This window comes from Leuresthes tenuis, unplaced genomic scaffold (assembly GCF_036924035.1).
Source record: "Leuresthes tenuis unplaced genomic scaffold, fLeuTen1.0.hap1 SCAF_18, whole genome shotgun sequence".
Taxonomy (NCBI): domain Eukaryota; kingdom Metazoa; phylum Chordata; class Actinopteri; order Atheriniformes; family Atherinopsidae; genus Leuresthes; species Leuresthes tenuis.
The window spans coordinates 23344529-23369286 of NW_027325372.1; the positions used below are offsets into that span (position 1 = coordinate 23344529).

Consider the following 24758-nt stretch of genomic DNA (forward strand, 5'->3'; position numbering starts at 1 on the left):
CTACGTATGATGTATGTATGTATGTATGTATGTATGTATATGTATATATAAATCACACACACATAAATATATCTATATATCTTTCCTGCCCTGACAGCATGTATCCGACGTACTGTAATAGTGTCAACGACTGTTGGGGGGGAGAGAAAAAAACTTTCTAGTTTGTATCAAGGGCGAGGCTTAATTTGCTCTGTTCCTTCCTCTGCCTGCCTCACTGTGGTTCCCCGTAGCGTTAAATTGGAGCACTACATTGTCAGGCAGATTACTATGTCGTCGTGTCCCCCCCCCCACCCCCTTTTTCTTGTTTGGCAAGGCTTGTTTTCGGCTCCATGTTCAAATTTTAAGGTGTACAGGGCACTGATTGCCGTAGTTGCATACACTGTTCAACAACGTTGCATTCTCTGTTCTCCGCTTGGTCAGTATACATGCACACGCGCGCGTCTGTAGCCCTCGCCTGATTTGCACTAGCGCGGGTCATTTCAGGTTAAACTCTGGTATTGAGTCCCGTTCAGTTTGGCCGACGAAGATCAACACTGGATCCAGCTGAGGAGGAATGCACAGGCGTTGGGACACCGAGTGATATTTGGACACGAGCTTCGTCTTGCATATGCGGTACGTTGCATTTTTTTCCTTTTTTTTTCAAGCAGGGGTGTGGGGGGCATTTTTGACAGCTGTCTGGCCATTGCCAGCCGCTTCAAACACCAGGTAGACATGTTCTGCGCTTCTGAGTCTGAATGTTAATAATGTTTAACACCCAGCAATGTCTTTTATGTCCTATTGAGCGAACAGTGTACACCGGACTACATTCAACATGTCGTCAATTCAACGCTACCTTGTCAAATCTGTAGATGGTTCACTCCCGAAAGAACCTGACTTATATCTCTCCAAAATTCGTACAATGTTTGGAACAGTTCGGGGTACATTTTATCTTAGATAGTACTTTTATAAGAGACATATTTGAACATTAATACGAGTATAAACACTGCAAGTACGATGGTATGTAATCGAAATGAAGTAGCAGGAATAACAGAAAAAAATCACAAAAGTTCATGCTTAAGTACATTTATTTTGTGTTTTATTTAGGCCGAATTGTACATGGACTTATAATAATTAAGCCCATTTCATCTTAGTCGTTTGTATCGACGATCAATTCGTTAAAAAGTAAGAGAGTATTGAATTGACAGATATTGGAGACGAGGTTCTTTTTGTACAGTCGAACACGTACCCGGGTTGGCCTTCATGATAACTTAAGTGAGTTGGTTTACGGGCCCATGTTCGGTTGCTTCGTAGCCCAAAGCCACCAGTTTCTAATAATACTGTGGCATGACTTGGTTCATTCTTATATGTGTTGCCGTAAACATGTGTCAGAACATTCTGCATATTTCCGCTTTCACCTTGGCTCTAGCATTTGGCAACTTGAACTTGACTGCGTCCCTCAACTAACATCTGGTGTGCGACATAAACAAGCTCCTTACACAGTTATTGAGCTTAAAGGTTAATCATATCGCTACCTTTACACGAATTGAAGTTTGAATAATTTTTTTTGCTAATATTTTAATCGGCGTGTTTCATTATGTCCGTGGAGCGATTCCCTCTCAAGTGTAAAGTTATTTAACGCGTACAGTTGTTAATCGTCCTTAGTTCTTGCCGTAGTTAGCATTATGAGTGACATGTTGCCATATGAGTGATGCCTTCTTCGTGGTCTGTCAGAAAATATAAGTGCGCTTTCCTGTGATTAAGCAAGCGGACTTGGGCAGTATTTTTTGGGTTTGAGGAAGTGTGTGGTATAGGTTGAGAGTATTTAAACTATGACTACACGAGGTGCATGTAGCATGTTTTAAAAAGTACATTTTGCTTTATGGCATCAGTTGTCAACTGAAGGGATTTTAGGTCGTGCTGCCTGCTCATATGCTCATGTTTGTAGTCCCCTGTCTGCACAGCACTAGCTCATATAGCAAAACTTGTGTTTGCAGACTACAGTACAGGTATTACTGTAGTTGTAGCATGCTGTAGAAGCAGTTTGTGACACCAGGACAAACAGCTGGAAAATATAAGATATCTATGTTGTTATCCCTTTGGCTACCCCACCCCTGCCGTGACAGTTGCTACTTTTACATACAGAAGGATGTTGATGAATGGGCTGATCATCAGATCTTAGATGTATGCACTGGGTTCTGTTTACAGCTAGGAAAAATTATTAAAGCAAACAAACAAACAAACAAAAACTATCGCTATCAAATGGATGTCAACGTGTCTCCGTGACATCCATACATGCAGCCGTCATGTTATACAAGATGAACAACAACCGAAGCAACAGCATAACATTCATGGTAAAACTCATGTTTCAGATCACTTTTTAGGAGCAGTATGTTCTCATAATTGTTTAGATTGCACAAAAATCTCCTAATGAATTAAACTTCCAATACCAAATGAATAACTTTGCATATCCATTTTTAAACAGAACTGATTAATAGGTAAATTCAGAAATAGTGTAAATTACTATTGAAGTCTTCAGACTGGAGTGAAAGGTCAAAACACAGAAATATGCTATAATGCTGATAATTTGTGACTATCCCCTCTTGGGTTTTCCTGTTTAGGTAACATACAGTAGTATCACAGTTATGAAATATTCATTGTGAAATATGCAACTGCTGTACTGTATAATGCCCCGTTAGACCGAATGTGGGAATGTGGTTTGTTGCTGTGCCGAGCAAAGTGCACCAGCAGTACAGCACGTGGCTTGGTGCGTTAACACAGCTAACTGACACAAGGCATCCATCCCAAGCAGAGATCTCTGCAGAACAACTCTGAGTGTTCTTTCAAATCGTTTTTCCGTCTGACAGCAGAAAAAGAAAAATGTGTGAATGAGAGCATCTTTATTTGGGCATTCTGCTGTATTAAGATCCAGTTTATGCGAACATAGATAATAGAAAAGAGTTTAGCTACTTTCTGTTGGAAATAGTTGACCTGTCCTGCTGGTGTGTAAGGCTATAGCTAGCCTACTTGGAGTGCTAACAAGTTCTGCCCTTGGACAGCAGAACATATTAGTGACATAAATCTTTCTCACAGTTTGCTATTGCACAAATCTGTAACATCACAACTGTTCCTAATTAGTTTCTTGTAACCTCCACAGTAATTACAGATCTATTGTATTTTCTGTATAGTTTTGAAGCGTAAGTTATTGCAAACAAAGATTAATTTTAGCCAGTCATATCTTGTGACTGAAAAATGCTCACCTCTATTGAAAAATGGTCACTTCTGTTCTGCAGGGATTAATTTATCTTCCATCCAAGCACAGAAAGCAAAAGTGATGAAAAGGTAATATTCAGTGTGTTTAATAAACTGATTTGTGTGACACAATTCTGTGGCGACCCCTCCGCAGGATCAATACCTGAGAGCGTTGCACAATTCAGCTATGGTTTACAACTGTTATTGGCACTTACAACAGCCATTCCTTCTTCTTACCGGCAGGGCTAGTGCTTGTACATCTTCCCTGCTGCAAAAAAGCCGTGAGCTCCCCACCTGCCAACAACAAAATAACACACTTTTGAGTTTTGAAAGCAAGTGCAGCACCTTACAGCAAGGGGCAACCATATTCTTAATCTTATTCCTATGCATACAGATAAAGATGGGAATCAAAGAAGCAGCAGATATTCAACTTTCATTGTACTAACTTGGAGTACAGAATGCATTTCATATATGTGCAACAGATTTACATCAACATAAAGAAGAGGGAGCATGTCTGCCTCCAGAATCCAAACTGTGAGCAGGCGCCACAGGAGAGCAGTTTGATGGCTGAAGCTCTGCCACCTGTTCTACTTTTTGAAACGTTAAGCCTGCACTCTGAGGGAAAATATGGAACTGTGAGCTCTTGAACATACGACTGGGCAGGTCATTAGGGACTAAATACGGACAGAAAGGAATTTTAAACAATTGTTTTGGGCCGGGGTGGTTCTATTGCCTAACTGATAGTCTGCTCCCCATGTGTCCTGGCTAAAGCAACTAAAATCCCTAAAAATCCAATCCCTAAAATCCAAAATAATGTTTTTCAGATTGAGATATATACACTATATTGCCAAAAGTATTCACTCACCCATCCAAATAATTAATTTCAGGTGTTCCAATCACTTCCATGGCCACAGGTGTATAGATTCAAGCACCTAGGTATGCCGACTGCTTCTACAAACATTTGTGAAAAAATGGGTCGCTTTCAGGAGCTCAGTGAATTCCAGTGTGGTACCATGATAGGATGCCACCTGTGCAACAAGTCAAGTCGTGAAATTTCCTCATTACTAAATGTTCCACTGTCAACTGTCAGTGGTATTATAACAAAGTGGAAGTGATTGGGAACGACAGCAACTCAACCACAAACTGGTAGGCCATACAAAATGACAGAGCGGGGTCAGCAGATGCTGAGGCGCATAGTGCGCTGAGGTCACCAACTTTCTGCAGAGTCAATCGCTACAGACCTCACTTGTTTTATGTTGATGTTTTGTTTTAATGTTTTAATATCTTTCATTCTTTTATTTTTTGTAAGGTGACCTTGGGTGACTTGAAAGGTGCCGCCAAATAAAATATTATTATTATTATTCCATCCATCCATTTTCTATACCCGCTTAATCTGTCGGTCAGGTCACGGGAGGGGGCTGGAGCCTATCCCAGCGGTCATTGGGCGAGTGGTGGGGTACACCCTAGACAGGTTGCCTGTCCATCACAGCGGCACACAGAGAGACAAACGATAAAAACAACCACACACATGATCACACTCACTCCTAAGGACAATTTTAGAGACACCAATTAACCAAACATGCATGCTTTTGGACGGTGGGAGGAAGCCGGAGAACCCGGAAAGAACCCACGCATACACGGGGAGAACATGCAAACTCCATATAGAAAGGTCCCAGCCGGGAGTTGGACCTGGAACCCTCTCGCTGTGAGGCGACGGTGCTAAGCACCACACCACCGTGCAGCCCTATTATTATTATTATTATTATTATTATTATTATTATTATTATTATTATTATTATTATTATTATTATTATTATTATTATTATTATTATTATTATTATTATTATTATTATTTATGTATATGAGTGTTTCTCAGAAGAATGTGGCGGGAGAGGTGGGATTGGCAAAATTATGTGTGTGCCAGACCCAAAAAAATCAAGTAGTTTGAAATTGGAAGATGTTTTTCTCTCCATTTTGAAATTATTTTCTTTTTTCATTAAGATTTTTCAACAACCTGCTGTGGCTTATCAATTAACCAAAACCACTTCCCCGCCACACATGGAAACAGTTAGCTCTGACTTGAACTATTACAGCAGAATTAAATTCATGATGACATAATTGCAATCATACAATAAGAAATTACAGCAATTATAGAATAGAATAGAAAAATACCTTGGTGTTTTCATTACTTTAATTGAACTTTTCTCCAAAGTCAGTTACAAGTGAAGGTAAAATGGAGTTTTTGTCCAATGATACTTTGACATGTAGACTTGGGAGGTTAGGGATTGAACCAACTCCCATCATAATGAAAGACAACAACTCACTCCTCAGATACAAACTCCGCTGTTTACTCAGAAGTTGGGTTTGGAAGATAACTTCTTGCATTTTGAGAGTGAGATCCATTGTTTAAAGGCTCCAAGCTGTCCATTTTTGTCCAATACTCAGTTGTTTAGATCAATCGGCATCCTGTACTGGTAGTACGGGAGGGTTTTAGGAGTGAGGACAATTCAACTAAGTTGCAGTCCTGTATATTGAGCTTTTATGTGCTTGGTTCTTCTGGTTGGTTGAACTTTGCTCATAACTTTGATAGACAGATGTTTCGTATTTTTATTTGTTTAGTTATTTTTTGAGCACCTGCCCTCTTTCAACAGGTGAAACTTAAAATAGCATCTCCTCATCTTGCATCACTTATCACTCAATTACATTTGAGAGGCCTCACTTGTTAACTAAATACTATTCTGGATGGCAACTTCATAAATCTGATAGATATCGCCTGTAGTGTCTGTAAGAGTTACCAGATTATTACCAATGTTTCTTTTCATACAAATGTCTTCATTTTTTACTCACAATTTTGATAATTATGAAAATGTAGGAAAACCCTTGAGGAACTGAATGCGTCCAAACTTTAATTGTTATGGTGTGTCAGAAATGGAGCATGTCTCTGGAATATCCTACTACAGCAGTCTTGAAAATAAGACGGTGACAAGGAGGCTGTAGTCTTGACAGACTATGGCGTATGGTATGATGTTTGGCTGGCTGTACATACTATACTCAGCAGCTGTCAGAAGCAACTGCTCACATGGCACACAGACAAGAGCAATGTAACGTGCCTTACTGAATGAGGAAAACAATCTCCCCTGTGTTCATGTCTGCTCAGCCATCAAGGTGTCAAATGTGACACGAATGATTAACGAGGTGCAGTTTGTTCCCTTACTTTAGTTGAATTGTTTGGTTCATACCAAGCTGTGTACATTTCTGTGAACTTCAAAAATAACTAACCTAAGTGTCTTAGGTGTATGTTGCATTTTAGTCATGGCACACTTTGAATTTAAACCTTTGCCCATGTAGTGTGTTAGCATAGTTATTGGAGCAAAATTTAAGACATATCATGTGATCTTTTTTCTTCATTCTCAACTAAACACTCTCTCATCGGGTTTGACAGCATCAGGTATGCCCATATGTGCTCAGAAATAATGGGTCTTTGGCTGGATAAGCTCATTAACCAAATGTAACCTGCTTGGAAATGGGTCAAATAATTTGTATGTATATCTTGAGTTTTATTTCTTTTAATTTTACAATTAATTAAATTAAAACTAATTAATTTTAATTAGTTTTAATTCTAATTAACAATTCTAATTACAATTCAAACATTTTTTGTTTATTCTTTTCTTAAGAATGGGCCCATAAGTATTGTTATTACTGTACACAGTCTAAATAATTGTTCAAACTAAGAAAAAAAAAAAGTGAAAAGGTACATTTATCTGTGTGCTGTGATTATTATTGTTATTCTCAGCTCCTATGAACCTAGGAGGTGACGAGTACGTACCCAGAAGTGGGTTACACAAACAAAAAAAAAATGCAATCATAAAAGTTTAGATCTGCATGTACTTGTGGAATTATAATGAAATTCTCTAATCTGTTTTTAAATGCTGTTGATATTGGCAATACATTTCCCTTTTTCACAAATTCATTTTACAATCATTTCTTTTTCTGGCCTGGTCAAAATAAAGAGTTTCACAGTTGAAGTCCCATTCCAGCAGTTATTAATTCTCCAAAAAACTCACATATTCCTCAAAATGGCACATTTATAGGATTTTGACATAAAAAGAAAAATCTCACCTAGCACCTTTTTACACATTCAGGAAATGGCAATCTATAAATATAGTAATTTAGCCCCACCTGTATCGTAGACTGCTAGCAGATGTTTACTTTGGCTCTGCTGTGGTTTGGTATTGCTAGTTCTTTGAACCAGAGAGTGATTTCTTAATAAGAGGAAGCTAAATTATACAAGGATAAGTGCCAGTGGAAGTATCAGATCGATAGTGTATGTACTATTTATTGCTTTCAGCAATATCAGAAATGCACTGCTCGCCAACTGCCAGAACCTAACCACAGATGCTACAGAGACAGCCTATCAGCTACAGCCACTAGCAACCCCGATAGCTCGGTGAGATGGTATCGGCTAGCAGTTAGTCAGGGTTAATGGCTGCGCACTCTTTCTACTTGGTGGCATGCTGTGCCATTTATAAAAAAAAAAATTGTTGAAATAGAAACTGAATGCATTACCATTCCGACACTTCGATTTGCATGCTGTAATAGCTACTTGTAGCACCTGAATAACTCCTCCTCTTAGCTTGGCTTAGCTTTTCATTTCATTGGCTCCTTACATTTCATGCCCATTAACTTTAAAGCCTTACTCCACAAATAGTTAGGACTAGCATTAACATTAGGACCATGCTGTTGTCTGACCTTACAATGTAATCAGTTCCAGCCACTGTCTCAGACTAAACTGGCTGTCACATTTCTTAGTGAATAAATGCATAGCCTAATGCACATAACTGAGAATGTCATGAAGTGTTTTTACCAAGGAAAATATGTGTGCAGGCAAATCCTTAGATGCACATGTTTATGTTCTCTGTGAAGTTTTATATATGGGTCCCATGAAATAAGATCATAGTTTTGCTTTTAAGACACATAGTGAGCACAGCAGTTTACTGCCTTTGGGACTCGCAGGACCTACGTCTGCTCTATTGGCCTGAATCCTCAATGTTCTTCTGCTCTTGACAAATGGCTGTGATCCCCCTTGTAATTTTATTTGATTAGTAATTTAGGTAATTTCCAAAGTTAACTGATTATCACCCCTTTTTAAGGAGCTTGGCCCTGCCCAGCAAACCGAGTTGAGTGCTGGTTTCTCCCCCTTGGTTGCACACGCAGCCCTATCATGACGTTGCACAGAAACCCATCCATAGGGGAAGATACAGTTGCTTACCTTTATTGTGCCATCTCCATGGCTCCATCGCCATGGCTTGCAGACTGTTAGGACATGTTGAGGGTACAAATGTGTCTTTTTAATTTGGCTTGATAATTTATTGTGACTTAATAGTAATATTTATCTTTGTTGCCGCCAAGCAAATTATTTGTTAGCAAGCTTGCTACAGCAGTTCAACAACTTGTCCAGCAAGTAGTCACTATCTCACCAAGCCCATAACTGTATCTCGTTAATTATAGATATGACTCTGCCTCATTCTGGGGTGACAGCTGCTTTATCCTAGTTTTGCTTTAATTTAAGTTTGAGGACACTATTTTAGGTACTATTTAAAAGTGGCTTCCCTTTTTTGTTTGTTTGTTTTGATGATTTATAGTTATGTATACTGCTTTACTGCACACAGCACTGGTAATTTATAAACAAAAATAGTTGTATTCAAATGCCTCTATCATCTTTGGATTGTGTACATTGCTACTGCTTTCATTTCCCACAGTCAAGCTCAATTATGTGAGCCTTTCAATGAATATGCAAGTGGGAATTAATGTATGTATCTGTGATATTTTGATCTAGGTGGAGATTTACGTGGAAAATACACAGATTTGCTGTGTTGGCAGGGTAATGAAGCTGTTCCTTTCTTGGTGTTTTAAGTATGAGGATCAATGTAATTAGTCCTTCTTAGCCACTGGTGACCTTTGCTTCCAGAGTCTGAAAAAAGGTTTCCAATGGCAGCTGCAGTCTCTGCCGCCCCCCTTTGATAAAATCAATTCACTATCCAGAGTTAAACATAATACTTTTTTGCCTGTGGCCCCTTGGTCAGGGAATCAGATTTTACTACATCCTTCCATGTATCTACAATTACTGTTGATATTAATCATACACTGATTTTTAAAACATTGGAGATTGATCATAGTTAACGAGATTCACTATTTAATGACAAAATAAGATAAAATTATAACTATTCTGTGATATTACAAAGAGTAAAATTAAAGTATAAGGCTGAAGCATAGGCTACATTCTTCTCATTTAGACCAGTTACTTTGACCTTGTGGCCTGTTAGATTGTTTGCAATGCATTTCAGACACAGCACTGCCTAATTTCTTGATGCATGTTATATGTGGACTTTTTGATTATAACAGTACATACGTCACACTGCTGCCAATGGTGTTTTCCAGCATAACCCATTTAATGAGGACACTCCATCTGAAAAATCAATGCAGTTCCTCTTGTATTTTGACATCAGTTACTCTGCTGAAGTTTGGCAGATTCCAAAGATGACTATTGGCCCTCTATTTGCAGGACACAATTGCTCAGCTCAGCATGCATACTCATAGGTGGGTGCATTTCTCCATCATCATCCTCACATCCTTTTGAAGCATCTAAATGCACACACTTAGGAAATTGCAATTTGGTAATCATAACTATTAAACAATAGGTCTCATAAAGTAGCAGTTGGACTACTGAACAAGTAGTTTGGAGTGCCGCTTGCACTTGCACATATATCCTATTGCAGAGTGGTAAACTGAGAAATAGGCTTGCACTGTGTTGTCAGTGTCACAATTTTACCCATTTTTTTCTTTTTACAGATACTTATGCTCCTCTTGGCATTATTTATGAACACTGATTCAGGTAAAACTATTAATGAAAGAATGTAATTTTTCCTACACTTGCGTGTGTATAGTGTAGATCCAATGTCAGTGGCCCAATCAGACCAGCAGCTGGTAACAAAAAAATTCCCAAAACATACCTAACATGTTCTTTTACTGGCACCAGGCTATGGGGCCATTGGTTATGTCACGCCCTGATAACTCCCTAACCAATTTCTCCATCTCAGTTTCAAGAAATGAAATGCATAATTTCAGTTACAGTTTTGTTTATTTCATATTCAAATGAGTAACTATGAAAAGTAAACTGGTTGAATTTATAAAGCTACACTTATTTTAGTGTTCATACATATATTTAATTGACATTTAAGAAAAAAAATAAGGAATGCCCCATTGAGGAATAACAGTAAAAACTATGAATTGATTGTTTCGTGCAGGGGTCATTCTTTGTTCCACATTTTTTATTTTCTTTATTGTAATGTATCAAAATAGTTTAGAAAGAATGGAACAGTTACTCTCCATTGATTTACACTCAGGCTGTTGACTTTGTGTGTTGTGAATCCCATCTGTGCATGTACTTTATCGAAAGCTTTGTAGTTTTTTTAAATATGAACCTCATGGACATATTTCTTTCTTGTTTTAATGAATCTGTTCTAACATTCTTCTTTGTCAGATGATTTACATCACTTATCCTCCAAAAACAGTTTAAACATTTTGTTCCCAAGGCGTAGTAAAGACATGATCTGGTAAAAGAATATATTATATACTATACTATTATATAACTGAACAATAACCCTTATTACTTTAATCCATATAGATTTTCACTTTTTTTGTTGTTGTAGACCAACACCTGACACCCCATCGGTGTTATCTCAGGCCTATTCTTCAACAATAGATTCATAAACAAGTAGATAAAAAGTGCTCTCAGCCAAGTTGCAAACTTTGCTGCAAAGGCTAAGTTATAGTGCTCTCTTTATGTAGAAGACAAAACGTATGAATAAATGGATAGATGCCAATAAATATGTCCTTGTAATTGGTTTTTCACTTGATGTAATATGATATGAGTAAACTGCAGTCAGATTTTACATATCAGGACATAATAAAGTCTGACCTCCTCTATAGAAGTAGATGCTTTGGCAGTTTGCTGGGTGTGTGTTAACACAATGTTAAGGAAGAAAGACATCAGCAGTGAACTTAAAGAAGAAGTTGCTGCCCATCAATCAGGGATGGGTTATATGGTTGTTTTTCAGCCACAGGACCTGGGCACCTTTTACTCATTTAGTCTACCATGAACTCCTCTGTACATCAGTGTTCGAATATCAAATATGCCTTCATCTGTCCAACGGCTACAACTTGCCCAAAATTGGTTAATTCAACAAGACAATAATCTGAAAAGCACTAGCAAGTCTACTACAGAATTTGTGAAAATGAAAATTCCCACGGAATTGCAATGATCCAGTCAAAGTCCAGACCTCAACCCATGTGGTGGGATGTTGAGTGAGAAATGGATGAATGAATGCCTATAAACCTCACTGAAATGAAATAATGTCATACAGAACATAATTATTTCAAATGGTTACTGCTATAAGTGGTTGTACTAGCCATTGAAACATGGGATGGACTTATTTTTTCACACTCCTCATCCCAACTCCTGAGCAGAGATGTAAACAACAATTAAACAGAAAAATTAGAAATAGTTATATTAACTAATAAAATAATCACTAGTTAAGCAACAAAAACTGAGCCGATCGGGATTTCATTGCACACTGGGTGTGTTCAAATAATTGGTTCAGTGTGTGATTTCATGGAAATGATAGAGGAGGAAGCTAGTTCTTGTGGAATCATGCAGTTTCTCCTGCTTTTCTTTAACAAAGCTCAACAGCCTGCTATCCTACCACTGACAGGTTGAATCATACTGCTTTGTCCTTGACCAAGGACTGAATACCAAATGGTTTTTGCTCCCTTTGCATTTTTCAGCTTATTTGGTAATTAATGTATAATGATCATGGCTCATCAAATAGTATACCCTGGATAGCATGTATTGAAAGTTTGGCTGAAATATACTGCAGCATACTATTCTGAGATTAATACTACAATTAATCGTTTGCGTTTATACCAAGACTTTAGCTGATTTTCCTCACAAAGTGTTAGGCTCTAAGAATATCATTAGTTTACTGCAATCTTTGGGTCTCTGTGCAGTTTGTTTTGGAGGAGTTAAAGTTCAAACTTTAGCTGAGTCAAGTAAAGTACTCAAGTTTTGCATTGGCTAGATGGTTCAGTCGCTCATGCTTTTGCAATGCAATGCTGTCTGTATTCGGTTCCATGTATAGTGCCCTCAGTCCTATGCAGGCTCTCAGTTCCCGCTAGTGGGAGTCATACCCAAAGCACAATGAGCCGCACCAAGAAAGGTGTTTTCTGGGTGCTGAATGGTGTTTGGCATTTTCAAGCTGGAGTAACGTGAATTCAGGCCGGAAGGTATTGTGTAATCAGGAATAGTTCTCCAGGCTTCTTGAGGGACATTCCAAAGCTTTTCTTTGGATGTTTTATTCTGTTCGCTGTCAAGATGATTTCACACTACTTCAATTATGTTGAGGTCCGGGCTCTGGGGAGGATTCATCACTCCATAAGACCTGTTGCCACTGATTTTTAGTTCAGTTGTTGTGTCAGTCTTTTTCCCAGTTTTCCATCCTTAAGAATGGCTTCTTGACAGCCACCTTTTTATGGAAACCATTTCTGATGAGGATTCAGTGAACAATAGATGGATCAACTGAAGGTACAGATGGATCTCACAAGTCCTGTTCCAGGTCTTTGCTGGATTCCCCCCCACCCCCAATTCTGAAGGACATCACTTTCAGATGATATTTATATGCTGGAGATAGTTATTTGAGGTCTGCCACTTGTCTTTTCTTTTTTCTTATTATTATAGAAAACACTGCACAGTTGCAGTGTGTTATGTGATGAAATAACATTGGTTCATCCCTTGAGTTGGGTATCTTTTTCTACTTGAATGAGTCATAGGTCAGTGTGTTGAAAAAAAAAAAAATAGCTTTGCTCCTTGTTTCCACAGGATGCAGTTGCAATACACTCCGACTACGGCACTGATACAGGCACTTTGGTCAGTATGACTCAGAAACGACTTAGCACTCCACTTTGGTAGAAACATACTGGTTGTCACAGCTATGAAATAGCCTATTCACACAAGGTGGAAACCAAAAGCAGATTGACACTGAGGTATGGAAAATAAAAAATGGTTTATTAATATAAGTGATTTCAAAGGTGAATCCAGTGAATCTAGTCCAGTGACTATCTCTAAGAAGAGAGAGTAGTTAGATTGGTCCAGGAGTATTCAATGTTGAATGATATGTCGCTCAGTGAGCGCTTACTATGATTCCAGGGAGGTCCAGTGAAGGAGGGGGTAGGGGAGAAGGAGAAGCAAGGTTAAACTGATAACATGGGGAAAGGCACAGTTAAACACAGAAAGCTTTCTCAAAAAACACCACGGAAATAGTGAGAACAAACTGGCGAAGACTGGATCTCCTGCAGATCCTTAAGAAGCCAAGTCTAAACCAGCGCAGATGAGCAGCAGGTGTCTCAACTTGTTAAAGGCCTGGTCTGCCAGGGATGACAAACCTGTTCTTTGGAGAGGTCAGCTCATGCAATGGGGCGGCCACAGTGCTGAAGTTGTGCACAAACTTCCTGTAGAAGTTTGCGAATCCCAGGAAACGTTGCACTTGCTTGTGGTTCTCAGGTATGGGCCATTCAGCGATGGCCTTGACCTTTTCAGGGTCCATTTGAATCCTCCCCTCAGACACGATGAACCCTAGAAATTACACTGTGCACATGAAACTGACATTTCTGGGACTTTAACGAAGAGTTGGTGTTGGAGAAGTTGATGCAGAACGGGTATCTGTTCTTGTCAGTTACCAGAGGGACTCAGATGCAGGGTCGTGTGGTTACAAGATGGTTTTATTTGAATAAACAAACACAGCAGATCACGGCACTGCAGGGCGATCTCCCGGCAGCGCAAAAGAAAAGGGCTATAAAACTCCTAAGCGCTCTCCTCCATATCTAATGTGGAGGAGGAGCGCGGCTATGAAAGTTACCAAACATAAAATCTCTCCAAACTGAGAGGAAAACCGAAAAGCTAGGAACACTTAACAAGGCAAAGGCACACTCTCAAAATGAGGCGGAATAAATCAAAGGTGCACTCTTAATAAAACAGAGGCTCTATGAAACTTTAGCGATAACTAAAAGCTCTCCTTTAACGGATGAATCGTAACAACGAAAAATCACTCCTTGAAAACGGAGGAAAAACAAAGCTATGAAACTTACCGTTCAATAAACTAAGGCTATGGAGCAAGAATAAATTACAAAACAAGTCAGCACTGCAGGAGAGTCGCTCCCTGCAGGCTCGTGGAATCTGTGGGTTCAAGACAAGACAAGGCAAGGCAACGGGCTGGTAATGAAGCTCAAAAGGAGACAACATACTGGCACAAGACAAGGGAAACGCAGACTATTTGAACACATGAGGGACCAAGGGGAACAGGTGGAAACACTTGGTAATCAGGAAGACAATCAGACGCTTGACACGGGAGGAAGGGAAAGATACCTGAAACGAGAGGAGAAGGTCAGTGAATTTTCAAAATAAAACAGGAAATGACGAGACAAGACATGGAACGGAAAATAAACGTGACAGTTCTTGACCGTGATCTCATAAAGACCCCTGTAATCAATGTAGGGCCGAAGAGTACCGTCTCTTGTCCACGAAGAAAAACCCTGCACCAGCAGGAGAGGATGACGGTCTGATGATACCTGCTTTCAGAGAAGTGTCAATGTAATTGTTCATGGCCTGTGATTCAGGTGCAGAAAGGGAGTAAAGGCCTCCCTTGGGTGGGAAGGTGCCTGGCAGGAGATCTATGGCACAATCGTATGGTCTGTGTGGGGGAAGAGAGGTAGCACGAGACTTGTTGAAAACCTCCTTGAGATCTAGGTAGCCCTGGGGAGCCTTAGAGAGATTAAGGTAGTCAGAGTCAATGTTAAGCGAAACGCCTGAGATCTCCCCAAGGAGAACAGAATTATCTAGACAAAAACAGTTTTTAGCACAATTATTTCCCCACTTAAGAACCTGGCCCAATCTCCAATTAAAAACAGGGTTATGCTTTAGGAGCCATGGGAGTCCTAACACCAGGGGGTACTGTGGTGAGCAAAACAAAACAAAAGGTAGGATCTCAGTGTGGTGGTCTGGTGGTGGACTGGACTGGCTGAGTGATGTGAGTGACTTGACATAGCCTACGTCCATTTTATGCGGCAATGGCTTGGGCAGAGTAATTGAATAGTTTGAGGTGCTCAGCCAGCCGTGACTGGTCCATAAAATTAGTATCTGCTCCAGAGTCCACCAGCACCGCCTGAGACCCTGTAAAACAAGCAGAGGAAATTGTTACTATGGTTGGTGGACGAGAAGGAATTTTGGGAAGGTTGACCTGACTCAACAATACTTCCCAAGTAGATGAGCCAGGTCCTTTTGCAGGACAGGAAACATAAAGATGACTCAATTGCCCGCAGTAAAAACACCGGCCCTCCAGCAAGCGTCGCGGTCTTTCCTCTGCAGACAGATGCGTGCATCCGAGTTGCATTGGGTCCTCCGAGTCGGCAGGGGGCGCTCTAGGAACGTTCTAAGCTACCTCTTGAACCGGAGGACGGTAGGAAAACCTGTAAGCCGGTCCGCTGTCAGAGGCGATGGTCCGGAACTCAGTAGCATAATCAGCGACACTTCTTCTCTCCTGCTTCAAGTTTACCAACACACAGGCAGCCTCCCGACCCGGCGCGATCTGTTGAAATGTCTTAAGGTTAATGCGTTTGTAAAGAGATGAAAGTATCACAAACATTAGATCTTCTACTCCACTCCGCTGTAGCCCATTCCTCCGCTCTACTGGACAGGTGGGAAATAAGCAACACTGGCTCACTCAGAGGAAGAGTCCATGGGCTGAAGCTCAAAGTGAAGCTCACACTGGGTAACGAATGGCCGGCAGTCCCGAAGAAATTTCTCCGGTCAGGAGAGCTGAATGGGGATCTGTGGTGATACCGAAACCGTCGAAGGTCCCTCGGCCGCAGGCGAGAATGGTGAGGAGGCTGAAACCGGTGCAGGAGTCCCGCCTGTGGCTCCTGGAGGAACATCGTGAGACATCTGTTTAACGTGTAGCGTCAGAAAGGTGAGTTGCTCACCAAATTTAGCCACCACTTGTTCGTGCCGGGCGTTTGTGGCCTGGAACTCCTGACACAGAGCGCACAGCTCCTCCTCTTGCCTGTGCAGTCTCTGTCCCTGTGACTGGATGGTGGCGTGCACAGGGTCTGAGTCTGCCGAATCCATTTGTGGCCAGTTCACACTGTCAGGGTGGACACAGAAGGATTCGTGATGCAGACTCAGAGATAATGGTGGAGGTTCAAACTGTTTACTAGACAGTGCTAGATAGTACAATAAGTGTTGAGGCGAAAGTACAAAAACGTAAGGCAATAATCGTGGTCAAAAAACAGGCTCAAGGTCGATAATCAGGTAACTAGGAATACAAGACAGAGTAATGCTGGGACGTTGTACAAGACAAGACGAACTGGCGAAAAACGAAGGAAGCACAGAGACTAAAATAGAGAGGGAAAAGGGGAGGGGAAAACAGAATCAGTCACAGGTGAAACACATTGAGGGAGGTAGGTCATCAGGGAGCAGGGATGAAATGGGAAGGCGGAGACCTAAAGACAAGACGGACAAAGAGAAGACATAAGGAGAAATGAAAACATGATTTATCAAGACATTACACAGGGCGTTTATTTCTTTGAGCTTTGGTTGAAATATCAAGTAATTTATCTTGCATTATTGGTAGTTTATCCAGATAAATAACATATACATACAACATAACATAACATAGACAAAAGAGTGAAAAGAACATTGACTTGTGTTTGGATGGGATTATGCTGTTTTCTATCAAACTTCCTTACCCTTCTCTCAGCTCTGAGCCAGACACTCAGAAGGAAGTGTACTGCCCAACCAGGCAGTAAGAAAGCTCTCTGACTGCAGCCTGATTGCTACACACTGACAGACTCACCCTCTTGCTTCTTATTTGCTGTTATGCTGCTCTCTATAGACATGTATTGTATACTTGTAAACAGTAGCACAGGCTGACTAGCCATCCTTGCTTTGTCTTTTTTTTTTATTATTATTTTTTTTTAACCTACTTTGTGCTTGAATCACCCCGTCATTTTGCTCTCTTCCTGTGTCACTTCCTTTTTTTCCTGTTCCCTATGTAACATTTATCATCAATACGTCAATGTTTGTTCTGTCGTGGGTTTGTTCATGTGATAGTCAGTTGAAATGGAAAGAAAGAGGGAGGACACAGAATACAGAGTGAGACTTTTTTCTTTTAATTTATTGGTCCAAAGGACACAAGGCCAATTAGATATACACACATCGTAAGTAATCAGATGATTCAGCCTGATTTGGAGGAAATGGCTGAGAAGTACACAAAAGACTTTGGTGCTTCTGCCACAGTCTTCCATCTGTCCTTCACTACGAATTGAGAAGCTGTTTGTATATTGTATATTTGTAATCGATTCCATGCCCTGGAATCTGCTTTGGCTATGAAAATGAACATTGAATGAGTCTAAAACAGAAATCTGTTTCTGTTTAAAAAGAAAACAATTGACTCTTAAACGTATGTCTGTTAGTTTTCATTGGAATGTGGTCTGAAAAGCTTTGGACCAGGCTTTTATTGCATGCAGCTGTAAGCATGCAACTGTATTTGGATGCAAGTCATTTAAAAAAAGCCATTACTGTTATTTTATTAACATTAATCTTATAAACATTTAGGAGACACTCAATGTATCCCAACGTCTGTCATGATGTCATTTTCTAACATCTCGCTACTTACTTTTACTTTGGGTTGGTCCTCAATTGATTTTGGGTTAGAAGTCAGACAATATGTTTAGGGTTACATTTCATATGTGGGGTTAGGTTTACTTGTTACAACATACATGGTTTGGATGGCAAAAAATGATACATGTTTCGAAGTTACACATTTTATCAATATTTAATGAATGTTGGTTCTTATTATGTCACGTGGACGCTGCCCTACACTATGGAACATGCTAGAACATACATTGCCATCTAAGACTGGATTTCGACAACACTACCTTTTGGAGATGTGGACGATGAAATTTAAGTGAAATTATGAAAAATCAGCCAATGAGAATAATTTCTAGATGATATGAGGTAGTTTTCCTCATTCAAAACATAATTCTGTCACATTATTGTCTCTGTTACCTCTTTTTATGTCTATATTTTTTTTTTGGTACTGTCATGTTTATTTTAAATTCCAACCAACAAATAAGCAAACAGAAGACAAAGCATTATACTAACAGGACAGTACAAAAGAAATACAATATGAAAAGGCAAGATGTTTGATAAAAAACAGAAAAGACTCGAATGACCTTATTGCGCAGTGAAACACTGCACTTTCTGCTTCATTTAATGAATGGGGATGAAAAAATGTCCCCAATCGACTTCAAAATAATAATCACAATGATGATAACGATAGTTGTTATTAAAAGACCCTGGTGTTTAGCAGAAGGGGACTTAAAGTGCAGAATGGAAATGGCGCAAGTCAAAGCTCTAGGTTCCTTATGAGATTTACAAAGAAAAGCTATGCGTGTTCAACCATACTTTGCATTGAACAAAGCAGAGTTATTTTTCTGAAATCATCAAAAACTACAGTAACAACTATCGTGTCCTGTTTGCTACAGTAAACAAACCCTCCAGTTTCACTGTCTTCAGACACAACTCGCTCATCTAGTTAACATCTCACTCCAGACTGGAACATTTCCAAAGGCCTTAAAAACTGCTGTCATTAAGCCTCTTCTAAAGAAGAACAATCTTGATGCCACAGTACTGAACAACTACCGGCCCATATCAAAACCTGCCATTCTAACAATGCTTTTGATACTTTCCAATCAGACTTGATTTAATTAATTAATCAATTATTGTTTTTTATGTTTTTTGGAATGATTTTGTTTGCTTTCTTGTGATTTTATGTAGCTGTAAAGCACTTTGAATTGCCTTGTGTACGAATTGTGCTCTACAAATAAGCACAATTTGTTACTTTAGGCCTTGCCTTGCCTAAAGTAACTTAATGCTATTTTACATCTTATTGGTCAATGTATAGATTTTTAGAGTAATTTATTCAGTCTTATTTTTATTAAATATTGAACTCTTTTCAGGTCCATATTGGGAAACACTGATTTTGCAGTATTGAATGAACTGGTCTTATTTTAAAGTTCAGCTGTGCACTTTAAACTTGCTTTAAGGTTGGCTGCTTTTAATTGGCATTTTGACAAATTTTTTTGCGGTGTTGTGTTGTTAGTTGAAAAGAAAAATTTCTTTGACATTTCTCAAAGAGTTGATTTCAAACACTGCTGTTGGCCACAGACGTTATTGTGCAGCATACAAATTTAAAGTTCAGTGAAGAAAGCAAACTGTGCAGCAATTTCCAGAAAACCAGACACACATATACACGCACGTGATAGCCAAAATAATTTTTCCAACATGAAGGACGGGCAGGGTGCCGATGCTCAGATTTTCAGTAAAAGCTGTAGCCTTTTCCTACATGCAAATAACATTGTATTTTTCTTAATCCATTATGTGTCCCTCTATTGTATACAACTTTGTGAAACATGAATTTTTGTTCACTTTCTGATATCTTGATCTGAACACTTCATTCCAAATATTATTTGTGGAAGCCTAATGGTGTAAAATCACAGCAGAATTATTGAAAAGCCAAATTCAAAGATGTAAATTTTATATAGGCTTAAATGCAAACTTGCAAAGCAGCGGAAAAGTCTCAAGTAAATTCCTTTAAATTAAACTAAATGTGTATATAGCCTGAGGCGACAATATGACAATAAAATGAGAAAATGTTGCCCTTTACTGGAAAGTATTCCTTCTGTGCCCTTCTGACTGGGCATTTATGAGCTGATTATCTTACGCATTAATGAGTCTAATCTTACTTCAGTGAGAATTTTTATTCATTTGTGTAAGAAGGTTGTCTGCACTATGTTTGGATATGGGATTGGATAGTGGAGTGGTTAGATTGCCACCTGTCATGTGCATGACTGGGGTTCAAACCCCCTGCATGAAAAGTAACCCCAGTAGAGGTCCTTACCCTCCCACTATGAATTACTTTGGATTTTATGGTTCATGTCAACTGTCAACACTTTTATTATTCTGACTGAGCCTGACTTGATTTGAGACTCCAGCTAGGACTTTAGAGGTGAAATCACTTCATAAGCCTATAACTTCAATCGGATTTGGTTTTTGCTTCTTTTGTTTATAAACTTTCTAATTTCACCTCACATGCCTTGACTAAAGACTGAGAGATGGAGCTCTCTTGTTGCTTGCCAAGAAATGGCTCCAACACGTACCCTCTGCCTGAATCATAAGGGGCAGCTTTAGCATCTCTATTCGTGTGCAGGTTGCAATAACAATGAACAACTTGTTTTTTGGAGGTGTTTGCCTCACGAAATTCAACATCTTTTTTTTTTTTTAACTTTGCACACTGTGCAGAATTTTCTGTTTGAACTTCCTAACTTTCCGATTTTTTCACCAAACTTGATTGTTTAAGTTTCCAGAGGAACTGGGGAATTATTTTTGTGAGCTGCTTTGAGGAGCTCTTGCATGCCTTTTGTTGGGAGTTGAAGACTCAAAGTTATTATTGTTAAAGTTTGACAATTTGCCCAAACTAGTCAAGCCAAAGCTCTAAGAATCTAATTTAAACCTGGGAGCATTATGAAAGCTCTCCAAGAGCTTTAATCACCTGTGGTGTTCACGTTTTTGCCGGTTGGCTCTTGCCTTTGTTTCTGTAGAATTGTACAAAACATAAACTTTGAAAACAATGTATAATGTTTAACCCATTCAGACCTGATGCAATATGTGCATGCTTTTGCATATTCAGCCCGATGCAACATGAACATCATGTATTGTTTCCAAAACAAAAGAATACTGAATTAAAACATAACTGATCAACATCAGGCTGAATCAGGAATTTCCAAAAGACAACAAAAGTTTAAATGTTTTGGGTTTTTTTCTATTTCTAGTTTCTTAAGAATCTGAAAAATAAGTTTACAACCAGGTGTTGGAATGTTATTTGTAAGGCTTTTGTTTCAATCGTTCATCTTAATGCCTAAACCCATGTATTTCAGCAAATTTGGCCTAGCCACAGCAGCTACTATAAGTTAACATCAATTTTGTTATGTTATACTCAGAAAAGAAATATTTCCATCTACCTATTATGATTTATTTCCCTTCTTCTTTAATGGTACACTTCAGTGACGTTTAAAAAAAAAAAAAGAGAAAAAAAAGTACACACCCTTGATTCTAAGCCTTTATGTAGGTACCTGCTCCATGAAAACAGAAGTTTTGGCTGTCTGGAATATTCAGGTGTGTGTTAACACAATGCCAAGGATTAAAGACATCAGCAATGACTGTTGCTGCCCATATGTCCAGGGAGGAGTATAGGTTAGGGCATTTGAATGATTTGGAATCCATCATTCTGTAGAAAGAAAGGTTATTCACAGGTGGAAAACATTCAACTGAATACAATAACAAGGAAAAAAGACATCAGCAATTGTCTTAGAGAAGTAACTCTTGCTGCCCATCAATCTGGGAAGGGTTATAAGATTATTTCCAAACAATTTAGAGTCCATCTACAGTGAGAAAGGTTACTCAAAAGTGGAAAACATTTAAGACGGCTGTCAATCTTCCCAGGAGTGGACTCACCCCAAGGTCAGAAAAACAGCAAAAAACCCAAGAAGTACATCTCAGACTATACAGGCCTCATTTAAGACATCACATTTTAAAGTTATTGACAGTACAATTAAAGAAAGACTGAAAAAGTATGGCTTGTTTTGAAGGGTTGCAGAGGAAAGCTTTTTTCTAAAAAGAACATGGCAGCACAGCTTAGGTTTGTGAAATTGCATCTGAACAAACTACAAAGCTTCTGGAACAATGACAGACAAGACCAAAGTGTAAATGTTTGATTATGATGCACAGCTCCATATTTGAAGAAAATCAAACACAGCATTTTAGAACAAGAACCTCACGCAAACTGTCAAGCACAGTGGTGGAGGACTGATAATTTGGGTTTGTTTTTCAGCTACAAAACCTGGGTATCTTGCAGTCATTGACTTGATCATGAGATTCTCTGTACACCAAAGTATTCTAGAAATGTGAGGCCATCTGTATGACTGCTAAAGCTTGGCTGAAATTGAGTCATATAACAGAACAATGATCCCAAGCACAGCAGCAAATATAAAACAAAGGCTGAAAAAGAAAAGAATGATTGTCTGATGCTGTGGCAGTAATGCATAAACAAATGCTCACAAACTTCAATGAACTGAAGAAAATCAAGACCTCAACTAAACTGAAATGCTGTGGTGGGACCTTAAGTGAGTCGTTCATAAACATGCAACATGCCTGTAAAGCTCAACAAACTGAAGCAATGTTGTAAAGAACAATGACCACAATTCCCCCTCAGTGATGTGAGAGACTAGTAAATATTGTAAATAGGTTAGGTTTACTTTACAAAATAAGTTTACCTTTTGGATGAGACAGAGGGACACAGAAAGGCCTTTACAATTAATACAACTCTTAAATGAGTCTCAGCTTGTAACAGTTTTGTGCAATCGCAGATTTCCTTGTGATTAAAATCACTAACTGTTCCTCTCAGGGCCTCACCAATACAAACAGAGCTCAAGTGACTCCTCCAACACGGTTGTTGCTCCAGGCAGTTGCTGCTCTTTAGCTCATCCATTGTATCCAAGATAAGTGTCATTAAATCGAACAATGTGGATAGATAAAAGTAGATTTATTTGCATCATTCATTCCCTCTGCTTTGAATATGTACCCGATGAATGTACTTTTAATCACAAGAGACCCACTCTTTGATAGAGGTGTGATTGTTTTAATGGACTGATTTGTGGCAGTTTTCTTTTTCTTTCTTTCTGCTTTATGTACAAATGAAGTGTTTTTGTATGCAAAAATTAATGTTGTTTCCATATTTTTTGTGGCAGGCCCAATGTTTTTTGGCAGTATTCGGTTTTGACATTAAGCAGTATATGGCTGAAGTATGGGAGCATGTTAGATTAGTAGTCTTCTGTGTGGCACAAGTGCTGAGTGTATCTTTTTTATTTCTGCAGCAGATAATCTTGGATCAGTGAGATAGCACACACGTCTTTCACCAGTCTTTGCTGAGCATCTTATCGATGTAGTCCATCATCTGTTCAGTTTGTGGTTGTTTAAACACAGCAAAACTGACAGATTCAAACCATGTTTGACTCTTTTGCAGTGTAAATTGTTACTGATACTGAAACTTACCTGTTACTGACGGCAGGATAATCACACATTTGAAAAGGTCTGATTATCAAAGATGGTTTCTATTTGAATTGAAAAAAATCTAATATTTTAGCCGTACCATTTAAAATTGTTTAGCAGATTTAACAGCTCCATATAATTGTTTGTAAAAATCTTCCCTCTGAAAAGTAGCTATTAACGAAAGTTTTCAGATAAAGGAAGTGAGGTAAAGAGTACAATATTTTCCTCTTAGCTACTGTGGCCAGGAAGAATGTATAGGAACGCACAGTTAGTTCACTGTTGTAGTTTAGTGCTGTATTTGAAAGGAATAACTTGATGAATATTTTGGAGGGGATATCACTCAATTTACACAAAATGACAGCACCCTTGGAGATGCAACATGTTTGTTTTTGTGATGCAAACAAGAAATAGTTTTAGACTAAAAATCTTTAAGTCATGCCACAGATTCGTATTTGGATTGATGTCTGGGCTTTGACTAGATCATTCCAACACTCTCCTTGAACTGCTGGAGTGCTGCTTCGCAGTATGCTTTGAGTCACTGTCCTGCTTGAAGTTGAAGTTTCTCAAATATCTGGAAAACTGAAACTGATTTTCCCTTAATGATTTCACTATATGTAGCACCATCCACCAGTCCCTCAATTCTGACCAGTTTCTCAGTGCTGCTGATGAAAAACATCCCCATAGCATGATTCTACTACCTCCATGCTTCTGTGAGGATGGTATTCTTGAGGTGCTGAAAGATGTTAGGTTTGCATCAAACATAATGGGGTTTTTTTATGTCCAGAAAGAAATTTACGTCTCATCTGATCAGAGGAACTTCTTCCATATCTTTGGTGAGTCTCTTGCATGCCTTTTGGTGAACTTTTCTGAGCAATAGCTTTTTTCTGACCACTCTTCCGTAAAGCCAAGCTCTGTGGAGTGTGCAGCTTCTAGTGGTCCTGTTGACATACACCAGTCTCCTCTGTGGAGCTTTTCAGCTTCTTCAGACAGGGACATCTCTTGGATTTGAAGACAGGGGGGACTCAGCCCTCAGGAGATGACATAAAAAAATGTTGTCCCTGCCAGCTAATGCAGAAGTCATAAAACCAGTCAAAAGCAACAAACACCTCCATTTCTCTTCTGTTTAAAAAGGGTTATTATATTGTTCTTTTAAACACATCAAACCTGTGTGGGGCATGGGGGAAGTTGCCATGACCAGCTTGTGCTCTGGCTGAAATCTTCTGTGAGCAATGACATACATTTTGATTCGAACATG

At 39.1% G+C, this 24758-nt stretch overlaps 1 protein-coding gene across 2 annotated transcripts in view; it reads left to right on the plus strand.

The window, feature by feature from the left end:
* Nucleotides 1-204: 204 nt before the first annotated feature.
* thrb (thyroid hormone receptor beta) overlaps nucleotides 205-24758 on the plus strand; it is a 127868-nt gene continuing 103314 nt past the window's right edge. Inside the window, exon 1 of one of the 2 annotated variants that reach the window (XM_072370585.1) lies at nucleotides 205-612. The gene's annotated coding sequence lies outside the window, so the exon portion shown is untranslated. The remainder of the gene's footprint in view (nucleotides 613-24758) is intronic. The other variant, XM_072370586.1, reaches the window with a different exon arrangement.